Source organism: Mauremys mutica, chromosome 2 (genome assembly GCF_020497125.1).
Source record: "Mauremys mutica isolate MM-2020 ecotype Southern chromosome 2, ASM2049712v1, whole genome shotgun sequence".
In the NCBI taxonomy this organism is placed as follows: Eukaryota; Metazoa; Chordata; order Testudines; family Geoemydidae; genus Mauremys; species Mauremys mutica.
The window spans coordinates 176,459,291-176,478,861 of record NC_059073.1 but is presented as its reverse complement, the minus strand read 5'-3'; the positions used below and the strand labels follow the sequence as shown (position 1 = coordinate 176,478,861).

Genomic DNA, 19,571 nt, shown 5'->3' with positions numbered 1-19,571 from the left:
GAAATGTAGTGCTGGAAGAGCACCTCAAGAGTTATCTCGTCCATTTCCCCTCTTCCCATCCCCCTACCCCACCCCATTGCAGTGAGGCATGATTAAGTATACCTGTTATGCTGGGCTCTGAAAGCAGTAACAAGAAGCTAGAACATCATTCAGTAGTCAGAGAGATTCAAAGGGGTAAGAGATATAGTCCAAGTAATGGGCAAAGAAGATCATCATAGAGAGTGGCTGTATTTTGTACAGAGAAGAGAGAAGCAAGAGAGGGGGTAGGAAAAAGAGGTCACACTAATCAAGACAGGAAATCAGTCCACCCTGCCCCATCTTCTCACATCTAATCCAGCCATTCAAATCAAAGGAACTCACTCCTGAGCCTCTTAATTTACATCGGAGCCACAGCAAGAGACCACTTATTTAGGCACCTGGCAGAATTAGGAGCCTATCTTTAGGCTTCTATTTTTGAAAATCTAAACCGCCTTGCATATGGGGCAGGGTGGAAAGTATCATGGAGATGATTGTGGGAGAAGATGACAAACGGGCAGAGAAGGTTGCTAGTGGTGGCTGATAGTGGGAGACTAATTATGCAAAGCCCAGCAACTAAATCCATAACTATAACTACTGAAAGTGAGGAAGGAGCTCAGACTTGGTGCACTGAAACACGGGGGGCCAATAGAGGGATCTGATGGTCCATCATTCTAGCCTAAGAAGCTGATCCTAAAAGCTACATTGTGAATATGCTGAAGGGAGTTGTGTATGTCAGAGACCAAAGAAAAGGCAGTTGCAGTAGTCAAAAGATGCCGAGCTAGAATTTTAGCAGTCCAGACAGAGAGAACGTGTTGGATTTTTGGAAATGTTATGAATACAGCTGGTTCACTTCTTAATATAGTTTTTTTTAACCGAAACAACAATTTGTGAAAATTTAATTTTGGTTGAATGTTGTTAGTTTTTTCAATGAAAAGAAATTAACATTTTATTTTTTTCCAGTGGAAAAAATCGGTACAGATTGGGTGAGGGATTGAAAAAGTATATAAGTGTGATTTCTTCCCTTTGGTTTTTTTTTTTCCCCCATAAAAATGTCAAAAAATAGTGAAACTTCATGTAGCATTTTTGTTGAAACATGGAAAAATACCTAGACCCTCCCATATTTTTCTTTGTTTTCAGAATTTTCCATTCTCCAACTAGCTCTAGTTCTGAAGAAAGACGCAAGAGTTGGATACAGACTGGATGTGTGGGACATGAGCAAGAAAGGACTTTAAGATGACACAAAGGCGACAAGTCTGAGTGACAAGCAGGGTGATGGTGTTGTCAATAGTGACAGACAGTGGAGGGAGGAGGAGGATTTGGAATAGATTTGGAATTCAATTTGGCCATGTTAAATTTAGGGTGCTGGCAAGACATTCAGGAGATACTAGACATTCTAGGGCTGGCTACAATGCTGCTTTCATGCCTCAGGAAGCTTTATAAGCTTGCCAATCAATCACACTATAGGAGGCCTCACCCCAGGCTGCTGGGATGTGCAAGCAGCATTGAAGCCAATCTCTAAGCAATGCTAATTGTCATGGAGGCCAGAGACAGGAGCTCTGGAAGGAGGGAGCAGGAAATACAGTAACAGAACTTGGGACATGCACTAGGAAAGCTTATAGGCAGTGGGGGTCCAGGTCACCAACTGGGAGGAAGGTGGTATGGGGAGTCTGATGGTGGGTGGCCAGAACTGTAAGTCACCTTGTTACCCCTCTGCCTCAGCAAGAGAGACTTTTGCTGGTGCTAGGGTGACCAGATAGCAAGTGTAAAAAATCGGGACAGGGGTTGCGGGTAATAGGTGCCTATGTAAGAAAAAGCTCCAAAAATTGGGACTATCCCTATAAAATTGGGACATTTGGTCACCCTAGCTGGTGCTAAACTGTGTGACAGCTCCCTGCAATCTTTAGAACTCTGCTAGTCCCCACTTTGCTTTGCAGGTAACACTTGTTGCACTTCAGTTCCTGAAAAAGCATTCCTCTGCAGTACTCAGCCCCTATCACTGGGCACTCACAGAAATGACAGACTCTACTATCTCCAAAGAGACAGTATACACACCAGCTTATTAGCTCAGCTGAAGATGCACATTTTACTGTAATATATTGGACTGAGATGAACTTACAGTAAAACCAAGAATAAGATTATTATTAAAGAACAGAGCCAGGTGCTACTAAACAAAGATAATAGACACAGAAACTTGTTACAAATAGAAGTATTATATACTTTCTAGTAACAAAAATGTACCATACTACACTCCTTGTCTAAGGCAATTTTCCTCACCCAAAGCCTCCACTCAGCATCACAAGCCCTGCTGGGCCAGGACCCAGCGCTCAGGAATACAAAGATCTCTGATGAATCAGTGATGGATAACCACAATGTCTCCCCCCTCCCCCAACCCCCCACCCTGTCTTCTTATAGTCAGTAAAGCCTTTGAGATGTACCCTTTGAAGTGTATCCTCATCCCAGGCAAAATTCCTGTCCTCCCCCACCCCCGATTTGTTCTTTGGGTGCAGATGTCATGCTGTCTATGCTGTGCTCCTCTCATTCTTCTGTTAATTTGCTTTTCTTGTTACATAAATATGTAAATATAATTCTCACTGTCTGTGGCTCACTCTGCTCCATTTACATTCCAGACCCAGGCAGACAGGCCACTCAAACTTGTTTACCAGCCCTGGTTTGAGCAAACTCTTAATATAGTCATACAACTTTTTAATTGTTACCCATAAATACACTACACAGTGATTACGATGAACATTATTATATATTCATGTGATACCTTACACCACATTTCTTACAGGTAAATACCATGACAGCAATGTGTTACATGTAGTGAGTCTGTCAGGCCTCACAGGAGTTGCTGTTACATGACCATGAGCCCTTTGCTAGTGGACACTGTGGGGCTCCTAAGATCACAAGGAGCAGCACTTGTGTAGAGTCAGTACATCTTACTGGAGGAAAGTGCTCGTATGGCATACCAGCCTGATTTAAATCCTCTGTCTAAACTCGCTAGGTCCTTTGGTATTGTTTTTGTTTTCAGTCATCTGTGAAGTCAGTTAATGTGTGGTTTTCTACTTCTGCCAGATTATTAATTATGATGATAAATCCAGGCCTAACAGTGATCATTGTAGCACCGTGGTGGATGCCTTCCAAAAACTAAATTGCTTTCCATTTACCATGGCCCTTTGTTTACAGTCATTCAACAGTTTCTAATCCATATGACAGTGTTCATATCCAGACCAATTTGAATACATTTTTCAAGTAAGCTTGTATGAGATGCTGCTTCAAAAGATTTACTAAAGTCTAGATATGCTGTTATATTAAGGGCATTTTCTTTTCCCACAAATATAATTTGATAAAAAGTGATATTTTGGGAAAAGAATGGTTTACTTTTAAACTGATTATATTGGGTGTTACTAGTTATGCTATCTTCTAGCTGTCTGCAAAATGTTTTCCCTTAATATTTGTTCCATGATTTTACCAAGAATTAGTAAATCTACAGATTGCCTGTATTAATAAAAAAAAAAGAAAAAAGAGCTGCAGTACCACACTTACTCCCCCTCCCCCCAGTATTCTAACACTCAAACCACAAACACTCTTTGCAAAAATTCTATGCCTTTTAAACCCCCTGAATATTAGGGTCTAGAAATGACAGTTGAGGGAGCCACCCTATTCCTCATTGACATATCCTTCACTCATGATTGTTCCAGCTGATTTATACCAACCACTCTGGCTTTCTTTGTTCCCCTCTATTCCTCCCCAGATATCCTTTTATACCTCCCTCCTCTATGCTCCTGGGATCCTATGCAACATCCTTATGACCCTACCTTCATGAGTGTCCAACCCAATTCCTCTTCCCTCCCACAAAACCATCCTATTCTGAGACCACAAAGAACAACTTCATGCTACCCCTTCATGCACAACCTAGTTTATGACTTAAGTCCCCTGCTCCACTCCCTTCCCAGATTTCTGTCCTGCCACATTTCCCTGTCTTTTACTCTGCCCTAATCAAAAGGTCTCTTTATATTTGTGACAGATATGGTAATTTCCTGGAGTATTCTTAATTCAATAATGTTTTCACATTTAAATATCTTTGGACTCCATTGTATTAAATGCAAATATGATGTATTATTGTGGGTCTGGATGATCAAGGGACAATACTGAACAATGTAGCAGACAAAAATGGTCTTTTGGACCATGTGTGCGGAGTTCCTAGGAAATATATAGGGGGAGGTGTGACATACCTAGGGTACCATCCACACTGATGAGTAGCTGTGTCACTCCTGCCCTGTAACCATGATATTCTATGAAAGTCTGTCCCTTTATTAATAGAAGTGATATGCACAAATCTTGTTATCCCAAATGGAGTTTCCTAAATACTTCAATTCAAACACACTGGATTAGATAAAACACATCTATTAACTACAAAGAGATGGATTTTAAGTGAATATAAGTAATGATGCATAAAAGTCAGAAGTGGTTACAAAAAAAATAAAGATAAAATGCAACTGGTGCCTAATTTAACAAGCTGTGTTAAATTCAAAGCAAAGTTTCTCTCACCACATGCTCTCAAAGTCTTACTGGCCAAACTTCTTAGGCCAGGATGCTGTCTTCTGGTTAATGGCTACTTCCTTTGTCACTTCTGATTAGGGTGACCAGGTGACCTGATTTTATAGGGACAGTCCCAATTTTTGGGTCTTTTTCTTAATAGGCTCCTATTACCCACCACCCCGATTTTTCACATTTGCTGTCTGGTCACCCTACTTCTGATGCAGTGAATCAATAGGCAGAGAGAGAGAGAGAGACACACACACACACACACCTTGGAATGTCTGCCTCTTCTTTTTATAATTTCTTTGAGAAGCACTTCCAGCTAGAAGCAAGACGACACAATCTCTTTGGAATGGAACTCCATGCTGTTTGCTACACTGTCGATTTTTTTGCCCTGGCCTCCTTTTCTGCCAAAGGATGGGCACTTAGCAAGTAATGGCCCATCAGCCTTGTTTACACCTGACTGAGGCATCAGCTTGCCTTTTGTCTCTGAGGAACTGATTGGCCACTTATCAGACTTCTCTGGAAAACATAGGTTTAGTCATGATCTCAGCTTATGTTTATAACCTCACATATAACACTGCTACATGCATTTTGCCATTACATTATTGATCAGCAAATTATGACTTTTTAATGGTATCTCACAAGGCATACTTTATACAATGATTATTACAATAGTGCAGTGGTCCCCAACGCGGTGCCCGCAGGGCCATGGCGCCCACGGGGGCATCTTAATGCACCTGCGTCCTGGCCCCTGGGAGAGCACCCGCCGAAATGCCGTGGCGGGGACACCTTTCGATGACGACACTTGTCGCCGACAGGTGATGTCATCGAGAGATGTCGCTCCCGAATTTCAGCGGGGATGCCTCTCAATGACATCGCTTGTCGACAGCAAGTGGCGTCATCGAGAGGCATTGCCGCTGCAGCATTTCGGCGGGTGCTCCGCCGCCGCTGTGGTCCTTTGGCTGGCGCCTGCCAGCCAAAAAGGTTGGGGACCACTGCAATAGTGCATAGGGTGTGGACACAGGAGTACATTCTATCATGGAAGGTTAATGCAAATGCCATCCGCCAGTTAGATAAAAACCCAGACTTCTGAAGCTATGCCCTAAGGAAAGGATCATACTAATTAGCTGTTCCTACTACCCCCTAATAACTTACCTATTGCCCCTCCTCAGTCTTACTAGAGGTCCCCTTTAGTTTACTAAAGTCTAATGAGGTAACCAGAGGTGGCCCACCCAGGGTTGCCAGGGATTCACCTATACCCTTTGGAACAAACTAGGTTTGTTCCCCCTTGGGAGGACACGGATACAGCCCTCCAGTCAAAAGTATTGACACTCGAGTAGTATTCTTTCAAAAGAAAAAAGTGTTTTGTTTATTTAAACAATCTTTCCCTAATATAGTTAATCTAAACTTAAGTTGAAAGCATAAACAAACTCCTTAGCACAGGTATACAAGCTAGAGTACCCAAAACTGCAATATCATACAGTTGGAATAGCTTAAGTGATTATGTTTTGCATATGGTAATCAGTCACATGCAGGATATGGAGAGCAATCTTAATAAATTCTAAACTTTATAGTAACAAACATTCACATACAGACATCTAACCTTATTATCTTAAGCATACACATTCATTAACCCTACTTCTGTTCTATATCCTATACTATAGCTGGCATACTTACTCTTCAGAATCTACCTTCCCTCTGGTCTATCCCAACAGCCCACTCCTGCTGCTCCTTCAGGTGTTCTTCCTTACTGCTCTTTTAGGTTTTGCTGATCTTCTCCTTCTGCTCCTGACCTCCCTGATCTTTGCCTGCCAGCTCTCAGCCCACCTCCCAGAGCATTGCGCCAGCGGCCGAGTGAGCAAGCTGAGGCTGCGGGGGTGGGGGGACAGCAGGGGACGAGCCAGGGCTAGCCTCCCAGGTCAGGAGCTCAGGGGCTGGGCAAGACAGTCCCATGGGCTGGATGTGGCGCGTGGGCTTTAGTTTGCCCATGTCTGGTCTAGGAGAACAGAAACCCTTTGTTAGAGCAGGAGAGTCTCTTCGATGCTGCATTCTTTGCATGGCTCCCAGAGGTCACAGTGAAACATGACTGGGCAGCCCCTAGGAGTCTCTCCAGGAGTTCCCTGCTCTGTCACTTGGCACCCACTAGCAATGGTCTCTGGCAGTGCCATTGCAGAGGGGAGCTCAGCACACAGTCCCTTTTATGGCTTCCTGAATGGGAAGGAGTTTGGCGCCGACTCCCTCGGTGCTCCGGGGCTGGAGCAGCCATGGGGAAAATTTGGTGGGTGCAGAGCACCCACCGGCAGCTCCCCGCCCTGCCCCCCAGCCCCAGCTCACCTCTGTTCTCTTTCTCCTCCCCTGAACACACTGCCCCACTCTGCTTCTCCGCCCCTCCCCCCGGCTTCCGGGGAATCAGCTGTTCACGCGAGAAGCCGGGGAGGGCAGAGAAGCAAGTGGCGGCTTCGTCCTCAGGCCCAGGGAGGCTGAGGCAGTGTGGAGGTGAGCTGGGGTGGAGAGCGGTCCCCCTGTGCACCCCCCCGGGTTGCCTGCTGCGAGCAGCACCCCACACATACACACTCACCAGCAGGGCGGGAAGCGGAGCAGCCCAGCCCCAGCCTGCTCTGCTTCCCTTGCCCGGGCCCCAGCCGTGTTGCGGGGTGGGGAGGAGTGGGGGGATTGGGAAAAGGTCCCTCCCCCACCACTCACCAGCAGCGGCAGGAAGCGGAGCAGCCCGGCCCCAGCCCGCTCCACTCTGCCAGTTCCCAGCCACGTCGCTCTGCTTCCCACTGCCGGTGAGTGCAAGGAGGTTGGGGAAAGGACACCCCCCTGCACTCACTGGTGGCGGGAAGTGGAGTGACGCGGCCCCAGCCCATTTCACTTTCCTTCCCCAGGCCTCAGCCGTGGCGGGGTTGACAGGACTGGGGGATTGGGGAAAGGTCCCTCCTCCCCACCCACAGACTCACCGGCGGCGGGAAGTGGAGCAACAGGGCCCCAGCCCGCTCCGCTTTCCTTGCCCCTGCCCCTACCCCAGCCATGTTGCTTGGGTGGGAGGGGGGCTGGGGAAAGGTCCCCCCTCCCCTGCACTCACCAGTGGCGGGAAGCGGAGCGCCGCGGCTGAGAGCTGGTGGAGTGGAGCGGGCTGGGGCTGGGCTGCTCCGCTGCCAGTGAGTGCAGGGGGGGATCTCTTCCCCCAAGGCCCCTCCCCCGAGCGACACGGCTGGGGCTGGGGTGAGGGAAGCAGAGCAGGCTGCTCCCCATCTCCCGCTAATCCCCTGGGCCACTCTGGGCCTGTGGGGCCCCAAAAGTGTCCCCCCCAGCTCCTGCCTCTCAAACCCTCCGGGTCTTCGGCGGCGGGACCTTCAGTGCCGCCGAAAAAACCCGGAGTGAGTGAAGGGTCTGCTGCTGAAGACCCGGAGCGCCGCCGGGTGAGTAAAAGCGCCGCAGAGGGTGGCGCCTTTTTTTTTTTTATTGCTCCCCCTGTTCCCTCCACCTGGCTATGCCACTGCCAGGACTCTCCTTCCCCTCAGCCCCTCTGCAGGAGATGCTGGGGGGAGAGGAGCTAGAGCTAAACCCTTCATTTTCTCTGCCCGCAAGGAAGACTAGAGCTGCTTCAGGATGCCAAAAAGGGTTCCAAGGCCAGGTACAAACCTGGCTGGAGCAGGGGCTGGAGCATCGTCCGGTCAAAGGCCCAGGGTCACCACATAACCAGGAAAAGAAGAACGTGACTCAAGCCAAGCTCATTCCCTGCTCTGCCTCTGCCTCCCCAAGAGGAACACTCCTAACCCACAGCCCCTGCAGCAGCAGATCCTACAGCCAGTTGGAGCCAGCCCACCTACGCCTGGAGTCAGGAAGCTGGGGACAGAGGTCACTTACGTCAAACTCAGGGAGAGTGATGGTGGATCTGAGCAGGGCCGTGCTGCTCCTAATGGCCCTGGCTCTCTCCTGGGATACTCTGGACATGATCCAGAAGTTGATGTGCTGTCGGGGAAGGAGGCAGGTCAGGATCATTGGGCAGGTGCACATGCTGTGCAAATGAGCCCCTCCCCATCCCCAGGGGGCTGAGACATTGTGTGGAGGTGGAGTAGCTGATTCATTGATCACAGAGATTTAGAAGGGGATTGTTGCCCCCAGGATGATGCTTGTATCCTGCAGGTCACAACTTGTCACTCTCTCTAGACTGAGACAATGTTCAGTGTCAGGGTCCCATCCTCCCTGAATTCCTGAAAGAACTCACAAGGAAGGAGACAGACCCCTCCCACCTCCCTGGCTCTCGAGCCCTTGGTGGGATGAAGTGAGTGACTGTGAACACAATCTCCTCAGGAATCTCAGAGCCCGGAGAGAAGGGCTGATTCCCTGGGCTCCTCCCGTTTCTCTAGGAAGGAGCCTGTGCCTCTTCCCTGAGGACCATCTCCTGGAGCTCATGGGGCGGGGAGAGAGGGGATGGTTCAGACTTTCACTCCCCACACCAGCCAGGGGCCCTGAGGTTAGTGCTCAATAGAACCAGGCAGAGCTCTGGCTTGAAGTCCCAGCTCCTTCCTCTGACCTTCAAGGAGGAAGGTCCTGACACTGCATTGCACTGACTGGCCCGACCATGGATGGCCCACTGGGGACCCAGCTAGGAGGACAGACTGGAAAATGGATCTAAGAGTTAAGGTAAAATTGCCCCTCGCCCCTCCTCATGGGGCTCACTTCCAAGATGTAGTGGAGCCTGTCGATGTCTGGGGACTCTGCCAGCAGGTTCCCCAGCATGGTGTCCAGGAGTTCTGGCAATACCTTGTGCAGAGCCTGCAATGCAAGCGAGAGCCATGGGTCAGAGTTAGGGAAACTGGGGCTACACCTGCCACAAAATGGGAAGAGGGGTCTCTGGGAAGCACCAGTAAGACCCCCACACACATATCGTGGCCTCTCTCATTCACATCCTACTGCAGGCAATTAGCCAGGATTCATGGCAGGGGGACAGCTGGCTCTTCAATCCATGACCTTAGCAGGTCTCTGCAGAAGCAGCAGAGTATGGAAGCTGGGCTGCTGGGCAAAACACAGCATGTGGAAGGAAGGAATCCCCCAGGGAGGGGTAATTTCATCCCTCCTGGAGGGGAGGATCCAACCCTGCAGCTTGTTCCATCTCTGCCCACCCCACCCCTATCTCTGGAGCTCCAGCGAATCAAGGGAGCAGGGACCAGAGACTGCTCCTGGCAGAGAGGAGTAGGACGATGTACCTGGACTTGGGTGGTGTCCTTCTCCGTGCCTAGGGTGAAGATGGCATGCAGGGCAGCTCACAGGAGGTGCTTCTCTAGCTCTGGCACCAGGGCAGGTGTCATGGTGCTGGCAAGAGAGAGAAGCCGGTATTAGACTGTGCAGCGCGGGGGTGGGAGTGGCACCAACATAGACGTGAAACTGCAGGGAAATAGGCAGAGGCTGGCAAGAATGGAAACTGAGGCACTGAGCCAGGGAATGACAAGGCCAAGGCCTCACAGACAGTGGCATGGCAGGAATAGCGCCTGTTCCCTGGACTTTGCTGCCCCTCCTGTATCTGACCCCGGGAGTGAGCCTCTCCCCAAGGCCCCCGTAATGTTACTGGAGCGAAAAGAACAGCCCAGCCAGGAGAGAGGGAACCTTCCCGCCACCTTAGCCAGAGGAGCCACCCTTGGGAGGTGCCCTGGGAGTGGGAGGGGCAGCGACTCCCAGCCTGGGCCTGAGCAGCACCGGGGTTAGGGGAACCGGGCGGGAGGGTCTTGATACCTGAGGTTGCCCACAGCAATTAGGGAGTTAGCGAGGACGCCGCCGGGTGGAGAGTTATCAGGCAGCTCCTCAATGAGCTCCTGTGAGACCCAAAGGAGACAAAGGAGCGTGTGAGATTTGGGCCTCACTGACACTTCCTAGTGAGGAGATTACACAGCCAGCGCCCCACACAGACAGCAGGATCCCCCCAGCTGCCTCCCACTCCTCTGATTCCTTCCTGCCCATCAAACTTGGCCCCCTGCCAGGACTCTTCCCCTTCTTCCCTCCTGCCTGTCAAAACTGCCCCCATCCAACACCATCCTGACTACCAAACTGGGACTATCTGATTCCTTGTTCCTCAGCCTCAGCTGCCCTCTAGCCCCACGATTCCCCCACTAGTGACCAATCTCAGAATTTCTCCCTTCTCTTCTCCCCAATCTTCAGCCCCAGCAATCCCTGTCCTCAGCTGCCCCTCCAGCACCAGCCATCCCCCATCCATTGGCCCGGGGAGATCCCTGCCCATCCCATGTCTCTCTCCTCCCTCCAGCTGCCCGGCGCCATGTCTCGCTCACCACAATCCTCTCCACCACAGCTGCCTTGCAGCAGTGTGGCTCCAGTGTGTCCTGCCTTCTCTGCTGTGCAGCGAGACACGCGGGGTGGATGGCATGCAGGAACATGAGCTGCTGGGCCTCATCCTGCACCCACCAGGAGTGGGGTTAGGGGAGAGAGAGCCAGTTAGCCAAGGACCTCCCTGCCCAACCCAAACCAGCTGCAGGACTCAGGCCTGAATTGAGGAGAGTGGGGACCCAACCATTGTCCACAACTCCTACACAAGCAGGGTCAGGAACTGGGACAGTGCCTGTGGGGGGAGGAGACCCTAGCTGGTGTGTGACAAACACCCTCATCTTGGGGGTCCCAGATCATGGAGGAGAAAGGTCCCCATTAGGAGTGGTGGATCATTGGGGACAAGACTCTCTGCAGGGGGTAGGGATGCTGGGAAGGATCAGGACAATCTCGGTTCCAGCACAGCTGGAGAACGTTTGTACCTTTTCTCGGCCCTGGAGCTGCTCTCGGATGTTTTTGAGAGCAACCGCCTCTGTGGCCACATCCACCCTTTCCTCGTCCTCTGAGTCCCTGGGGGTCCCTGCACCAGGAAGAGAAGGGGACAGGGTGACTCCTGATGCCACTCGGGGGAAGGACAGGAGCATGGTGGGGAGAGCAGGGTTAATATTCCCCCTTCCACCTCAGGGACCTAGAGCAGATCGGGCCCCACACTTCCCCCTCTCATGCACCTTCAGCCCCCAACAGCTTCAGGAGCCCCTAGCAGAGAGACCCCCTGACACTGTCCTGGACTCCCTGGGAAGTACCTGCCCCCCAGAGCATCAGGGACCAAAGTGGCAGCAGCTCCCCTACCCCCAGTCCCCCTTGCTGCAGGGGCAGCTCTGTGACTGCTGCTGGTGTCAGTGGGCTTCCCGTGGCTCAGACCAGACACCTGGGCTGGGGACCAGACACCTGGGCTGGGGACCTGCCCCCTTAGCACTGGTGGAGCGCCTGGGCCCAGGGTGTTCACAGTCCCCTCCTCACCCCTCCCTGAGCCCAGCCTGGCCCCTCATCTGGAACAAGGTAGCGGCGCCCATCGGCCCCGCTGCTGCCTGAGTCCCAGGCGCTGCTGCTGTCCCATGGGGAGCGGCCGAGCTGCTGGCGCTGGGACAGGGATCCTCCACCTCCTGCCCTGGGGAGGCTGGAAGATCCTCAGTGACCAGGCAGGGCGATGCCTCCTGCTGGGAATCGGGGCTGGGCTCCTGGGGCTGGTGCTTCCCACACAACAAGCCCCAGAGCCACCCTGCCCGGCTTCCCTCCTGGGCTGGGTCCTGCCTGCCCAGTTGCATCCTGGGCCAGCTCTATTGGGGCCTGGCCGCTGCCTCTCCTGCCTCAGCGCCTGTGCCGGGAGCGGGTTTCCTCTGCCAGAAGGCTGGGCACTTCCACCTCCTGGCCCGGCCGGGAGCTCCTTCCCTGCCAGCAGGAACAGAGGGGCTGCTCTGCTCCTGGGGAAGGTGGCAGGTGCTTCCCTCAGGCTCTGGGGCCACCTACAGAGCCTTCTTCCTGAACATCCTCAGGAGCCTGGACATCCTGGAACCGAGCGGGGAGCAGGCGTGAGTCTAGGGTCAAGGCAGCCTCTCACTAAAGGGCCTTTTTGGTCCCTCCCCATCCCTGCGGCAGTCAGAGCAGCTCCTCCTCCCCCCACAGGGGTGCAGGGAGTGCAAGCTACACACACGGGCAGGAGTTCACTGTATGATCTGCATCTCATCATCCCTTGTGCTGCAATACCCAGGGAGTCTCCTCCTTTTAGAGCAGTGAGGTCAATCACAAAGACCATTGGTTACTTTGGACAAGGAGCCCCCTCATGCCATCCCAGGCCACACTCCCACCTAGGCTAGAGAAGGAACAGAACCCAAGGGTCTTCTCCTGGGAAACCATTCACCACATCAAAGTCGCAAAGTCCCTTGGCACAGGAAGCCCAGGGCCCCCTCGTTTCCCATTGATTTCCATGCTCAGCAGCTCACAGGACTCTCAGCCTGGGGAACAGTTTCCCACAAGGGAAGGGCTGGGAGCCCCATTGTTGGGACATTTCCAAACGCACTGGACACGACTCTGGAGAAGCCCCTGACCAGTCTGAGAGTGAGGGGCTCCTGGGGGCTTTTTGCAAATCCAATCTCCTTTGGGAGAGATTCTCTCCCCATCTTTCTGCCTCTCCCCAGACAGACAAGGGAAGCCACCGAGGAACCCTAATGCTACTCACTTGCTGTAGGTGATGGAGCGATGGAGGGTGAATGTTCAGGGTTGCCAGCTGTCCCTCACCCTCCTCCTCCCTCTCCAAGCCCAAGGCAGGCTGGAGAGGGTGGTGACCTGAGGAGTTACCCTGCCCAGCCAGCAGGCAGGGTGATGACACTGAGCGATCGACTGGCTGTGAAAACAAGAGTCTGTCTTATTGCCAAGGAATGGGGAAACTCAGCCAGCAGCAGGGGGTGCAGAACACTGCCCTAGTGCGGGGCTGACAGCGCCTCCCAGCTCCTGACATCCCGGCACTTTACACACCTTCCTGGAGCCTCCCAATGCCCTGGGCTGTAGGGACAGGACCCCAACCCTGATGGGAAACGGGCCTGGGGAGGGGAAGCTACTGGCTCAGGGTCACACCAAGTGTCAGAGCCATGGATGGGACCCAGCAGTCATTATTATTATTCCTTCACCCTTATTCCTTCACCCTCTTACTTCCCTGGTCCTTCTCGCATGAACAGAGAGCAACAATACCCAAAGTCCAAAGGCGCAAACAATTCGATGTTTATTGAGGTGAACTTCCAGCAAGCATGATTCCAGTTTCATTCCTTAGTGTCCCCCTTCCCAGCTCTGACACCACAGAGCCTTGTCTGTGTCCCTGTTTCTGTTCCCATCCCATTCCCATTTCCCCCTTTAGCAAAATATGATCCCAATTCCCCCATCCCCAGTCCCTGTTCCCATTTCCCCACCCCACACTTCCTGATTGACTGCAGACTATATAGTAAAACTTGAATTCTGCTTAGCTGTACCTTAACCAATCATTTTACTGAAATTTAACCAGGGGCGTCTCTAGACATTTCGCCGCCCCAAGCACGGCGTCATGCCGCAGGGGGCACTCTGCCGCTCGCCGGTCCCATGGCTCCGGTGGACCTCCCACAGGTGTGCCTGCGGAGGGTCCACTGGTCCTGCGGCTTCGGTGGAGCCGCGGGACCAGCGGACCCTCCACAGGCACTCCTGCGGGAGGTCCACCGGAGCCGCAGGACCAGCGGACCCTCCGCAGGCATGCCACCAAAGGCACCCTGCCTGCCGCCCTCCCGGTGACCGGCAGAGCGCCCCCCGCGGCATGCCGCCCCAAGCACACGCTCAGCATGCTGGGGCCTGGAGCCACCCCTGAATTTAACTAACCAATCCTAACATATTGTAACACGGTTATTTAACCAATTATAGTCCACCCCCTTCATTGGTTTACACCCAACAAAATTAATTATACAGCAGACAAAAACAATTACAGAACCAGAGACCATGCAAATAAACATACAAAACAATACAGAAGTGAGGATTTCACAACTACATCTATACAGACACAAGGGTTTTCCAGCTGTGTCTATTGATAAGTGAGTTCTTGCCAGACAGGATGCTATCTTCTAGGCTCTTCCCTTTCTCTGGAGGTGATAGAAATATCAGGGCAGGATTGTATTCCTAACAGCCCAATAGCACCTTATTTCAATGTGACTAGTTTGGAATGTGAGGATGTGACCATACACTTCCCAGCTTATGGCTGCCTAACTACATCTTAGCTGAAGGCCTTAGCCTGTCACAGTAAGAGAAGGCCATTACACAGACAGTGATCTTTGATTCTTTCTTTTATACCTCTATAACTAGCTAAGTGATAAGAATACACCTAAATTCTTAAAGTATAGGCCTTTGCAGACAGGCTTGAATATCTATATCCTAACACTTATTTCCAGGCACCTTCACTAACCACTGCTGCACACTCCCTCCCACAGCTGCAATTACAACCAGGCCCTCATGTCTGGTCCCCCTGCCTTTGAGAGGGAGTGTGCTCTGCTGTAGTGACTGGACCAGGGCATTGGGAGGCAGGACTCCTAGGTTCCATTGCTGGTTTCCCTAGTGACCTGTGAGACTTTGGGCAAGTTGCTCCCCCTCTCTATGGCTCTGTCCCCAACAGTCAAATGGGGTTTTAATTTTTTTTCCCATTATTGGAAAATGCTGGGAGAATCCCCCAGGAAAAGCTGCTCTGTCAGAGCTAAGCAGCATCTGCCCATTAAAGGTCAGCGCATATTGCCCAGGAGAAGTGTTTGGCTCTGGGGTTTCACTTCAGCCCAATCTATAGAGAGGGGCCCAGCCTGGAGTTTAGCTCAAGGACACCAATTCTCCAATTTGTTAAGGGCATTTTGAATTCTAATCCTGTGCTCCAAAGTGCTTGGTATCATCTGCAAATTTTATAAGCATATGCTCCACTCCATTTTTCAAATCATTAATGAGACTATTGAATTATACCAGACCCCAAACTGATCCCTTCCAGACCCACTAGGTTTCAATTGGACAGCCAGACATGGAGAAGGACTCTTTGAGTATGGGCTTCCAACCCGTTGTGCACTCTCATTATACTAACGGCATCTAGACCACATTTCCCTAGTTTGCTTGTGAGAATGTCCTATGGGACTGTGTCAAAAGCCTTATTAACACCAAGATAGATCACGTCTACTGTTTACCCACCTCCACTAGGCCCGTAACCCTGTTCAAGAAGGAAATAGGATTGGTTTGGAACAATTTGTTCTTGACAAATCCATGCTCACTAGTCCTGATCACCCAATTGTCCTGTAGGTGCTGACAAACTGATTGTTTAATCATTTGTTCCATTATCTTTCCAGGCATAGAAGTGAGGCTGGCTAGTCTGTAAGTCCCGGGGTTCTGTTTGTTCCCCTTTTAAAGATAGGTCCTATTTTGTTACTGGTAGGGAAGATATTCTTTTTCTGGGATCTCAGAAGAGAACTGGTGCATGGCACCTGGTTTATTAAGGCCACAAACATTGAGGCAGGAACTTCTTCTCTCCTCCTGGCAAAGAGCCCCAGGTGACTAAAATAGTGGGACTCACATCCCTGAATGGGTTTTTAAAAAGACAATGGTTAAAATTTGTCCCTGAACATTTCTTCTTTCCACAGACCAGCCATTTTAGCAAAGTTTAGAATTCCTTGGCGCTCAACACCTGGAAACCCCCCTTTCTCCTTCGCAGAGGGCTTTAACGCCCCTTCTCACCAAGGCTCACTGCTGCCTGGAGTTAGAGAATTGTCCCTATTCCCATGGGACAGATGGGCATCCTGAAGTACAGAGAAGGGAAGTGACCTACCCAAGGTCCCACACAGCAAGGCACTGGCAGAGCCAGAAAGAGAAGCCACCAGTCCTGACTCCTGTTCTAACTAATAGACAAGAAACCGCCCAGAGGCATGGATAGAGCCCAGGAATCCAGATGGTGGGGAAATTTTCATGGAAACTGTTTTCTGTTAGAAAATCCCTTTCAGACTAAACCACTTTGTTTCTTGAAATCATAACAAGTTGGATGAAAATTCTTTGCAAAAATATTTGTTTGCAAAACAAAAGCATCTCCTGTTTGTCACAGTGTGTTAAATTGTCTCGCCACACACAAAGAGGAGACACTGTGATCTTCAGTCTGAGCTAAGTAGTAGCTGCTCTTAACAATTTCAAAATAATCAAATATAAATAAAATAGAATCTTTTAGCTATTATATTATGTCATAATCTGATATGACTCAATGTGATATGACACCTCATATTCTGCACTGCTCCTAGTGACACTCTCTAATGGATCCCCATTCTCCACCCACCGTGAGGTAGGTAGGAGAATTGTTATCTCTACTTGACAGAGGGAGAAACTAAGGCTGAGAAAGGAGAAGTGACTTGTCTTAGTGTAAGCGGGGGAAATGGTCCTGCTATTGTGGGGAACTTTCCTGGCTTCTGCACTACCCTGGTGAGGTGGGCTAGCCAAAGGATCTGAGTCCTTGCTTCTACTTCCTTTACCCAGAGGCCTCCCTGCCCTTGAGGACTCCCCTTCTACTCTTCTGTCTGGCAGAGACCTTGTAAGCCCAACAAGGCTGGGCCCAGGATTCCTAGGGGGCTCGACCCCCAACCCTGCTGCGGTCACCTAGGACAAGGGCTAAGGTGTCCCCACTCTGGGGTACTCTCTTTGCACTGGGCACCTCCCTGACCCACTGATCATTACATACAATTTAAAGCAAATGCAAGTTATTTAATCAACAATTAATTAAAAAAAGAATAAGGAAAAATGAGAAAGGTTAAAGGAAAACACATCACCCTACTCTGTGGCAGGGAACATTACAAACAGTGTCTCTGGACATCAGGGCACTTCACAGTCTGTTCCTTGTAGGTCCCAGGCCTCCTTCTCAGGCCCTGGCTGTGCTGCAGGGATGCTGCGGGTTGGACACTTGCTCTGGTGGTGGCTACACACCTCCGGGCTTTGGGTGGTGGGACCCTTCTTCCCAGCATCAGCCCCCCGTCAGGTTAAGATCCCCGTCCCGGTCTGGCCTGCGAGGACTCTTGTCTGGGGGTGTGTTTCTGCACTGGGCCATTTGCCCAGGGTGCCCCCTTGGCTGGCCCCAGTTGCTCACCACACCTGGCTCCAGCTCCAGCCCCAGCTCCACTCTGCCTCAGCACTGATGATGCTGCTCTGCCTCCAGCCCCCTAGGCTGCTTCTCTGGCTCTGTGGCTGCAACTCTGCTCCCCAGCTCAGCTTGGGCCCCTGCTCTCTCCTTAGCTTGGCCTCACTCTGTCTGACCCAGGCAATTCCAGCTTACAAGGATGGGACTCACCCAGGCCTCCTGACTCCCTGATTAGCCCGCCCACCCTGTCAATGAGGCTGACCTGGAGCACTGGCCTCTCCCTATTGTTCCTGGGGACTGTCAGTCTCAGGGTTCTGATTTCACTCTTTCCCTTTCTTTTGGTACTGGGAGCTACCCAACCAAAATACCCCCACTGAGTCTTAGTAATGGGGCATCAGTTCCCTTACATTAGGTCACACAGCCAGTCAGTGGCAGAGTTGGGAATAGGACCCAGGAGTCCTGACTTTCAAATTAACCATCACATCTTGAATTTCGTACTCTGAATGGCCTGAATAAAGTGCTCTCAAATGAGCTATAGACCAACAATAGTTCACCGTAATTATTCAGCAAGTATTTTAGAAAAACTGGAATGTTCGAATCATGAACTGCTCAGAGACAATTAATGCAGAGAAGCAGCAAATTTAGTCAAACATATAATTGGTTATGACTTATTTGCTTGGTCTTAAAAGAGAACAAGGACCTGAGTCTCCTCCCTGTCAATAACCCCCTGCTCAGCCAATCAGAGACTGAGGAGTGGGAGGCTGAGCAGGGGGTTCTTTGGGCTCACCAAAGAGCCCAAAGAATGACCCAGGTCCCCACTGGAGGGGTTCACTGGAGATGTAAATATTCCAGCCTCACCTTTTTGGCTGGGCCTCCCAGAATGAGAGCAGCAGTAAACTCCCCCAGGCCCCCAGTTCCTGGTGGTGGGGCAGGTGCAGGGAAAAGGACAAAAGAAGCAAGAAAAGAAGAGAAAGGAGGGACAGACGAAGGAAAAGGGAAACCAAAAAGGAGAAACCCTAATGCCCTCAGTGATTCTAAGGGACAAAGTCCTAGGTGGGGAATAAAATTCTGCTACCTTAATCTAGTGTTCTTTCTGCTTAGAATTCAGTCGGCACCAGGCGGATCAGACTGAACAGGTTCCAAACCTCTTGGAGGCTCTTACCTTCTAAACAGGGACGTCTGTTTTCTAACAAAATTAGTAAAAGGAGAAAACTCCAAAGAGTTTCTTCCTTGTGTTCACGTACATGAACCAGAATTCTCTCTCAGTCCTCAAGGAGAGACCTTGAGAAGGTGACTTGCTGCAGCAAAGCCACAGGGGTCTCCGAGGTTGTCCCAGCCCTGCACCCCTGTTCTACCTTGCTGATGTCAGCATCTCTTTGTGAGATCACCACCTCCACACCATCTTTGACCAATAGGCTGAGTCCTGCCACAGGCTCTTGTGATGTCACTGCCACACCCACCACACCCCTGCAGGAGTCATGTCCTGCCCCTGGCCAGCCCCTTTGGATGTTTGAGCTGCTCCCTGTGGATCACCCCACTCGATGAGTGTTTCTTGTAGGAAGCAAGCCGGCTAGACAGTAAAACATCAGAGGCTGCTCCCCATCCTACACTCAGTTTTTCATCAGTTAGTAGACTTTATGGCCAGAAGAGACCATTAGAGCATCTAATCTGACCCCCAGCATATCACAGGCCTCCTGTATACCACAATAGCTAGTTTTTGGCCAAACACATTCCAAAAAGGCATCTAGTCTTCCTTAAAAGACATCAAGAGATGGAGAATCCACCACTTCCTTTGGTGGTTTGTTCCTGTGAATCATCCTCGCTGTTGAATATTTGTGTATTATTTCTAACATGAATTGGTCTCTTTTCAGTTTCCAGCCACTGGGTCTTGTTATGCCTTTCTCTGCTAGATTAATGAGCCCTTTAATACTCTGTATTTTCTCTCCATTAAGGCACTTCAACACTTCAGTGAAGTCACCTCTCAATCTTTTCTAAGCTAAACAAGTTGAGCTCTTTCCATAGCTCACTGGAAAGCATTTTTCTCCAGCCCTCCAGCATTTTGTGGTTCTTTGCTGCCCCA

At 50.8% G+C, this 19,571-nt stretch overlaps 1 long non-coding RNA gene across 2 annotated transcripts; it reads right to left on the bottom strand.

Moving 5' to 3' along the window:
- Nucleotides 1-5,905: 5,905 nt before the first annotated feature.
- LOC123364054 lies at nucleotides 5,906-18,823 on the bottom strand. 2 transcript variants are annotated; one of them, XR_006576979.1, is made up of 9 exons: nucleotides 18,654-18,823; nucleotides 13,079-13,243; nucleotides 11,325-11,422; nucleotides 10,851-10,973; nucleotides 10,300-10,379; nucleotides 9,777-9,882; nucleotides 9,250-9,345; nucleotides 8,434-8,538; nucleotides 5,906-6,559 (listed from the first exon to the last, which is right to left on the bottom strand). It is a non-coding gene; the product is annotated as an uncharacterized LOC123364054 (long non-coding RNA). The 2 variants fall into 2 exon arrangements; XR_006576978.1 differs by lacking the exon at nucleotides 18,654-18,823 and having other exon boundaries at nucleotides 13,079-13,540.
- Nucleotides 18,824-19,571: the final 748 nt, after the last annotated feature.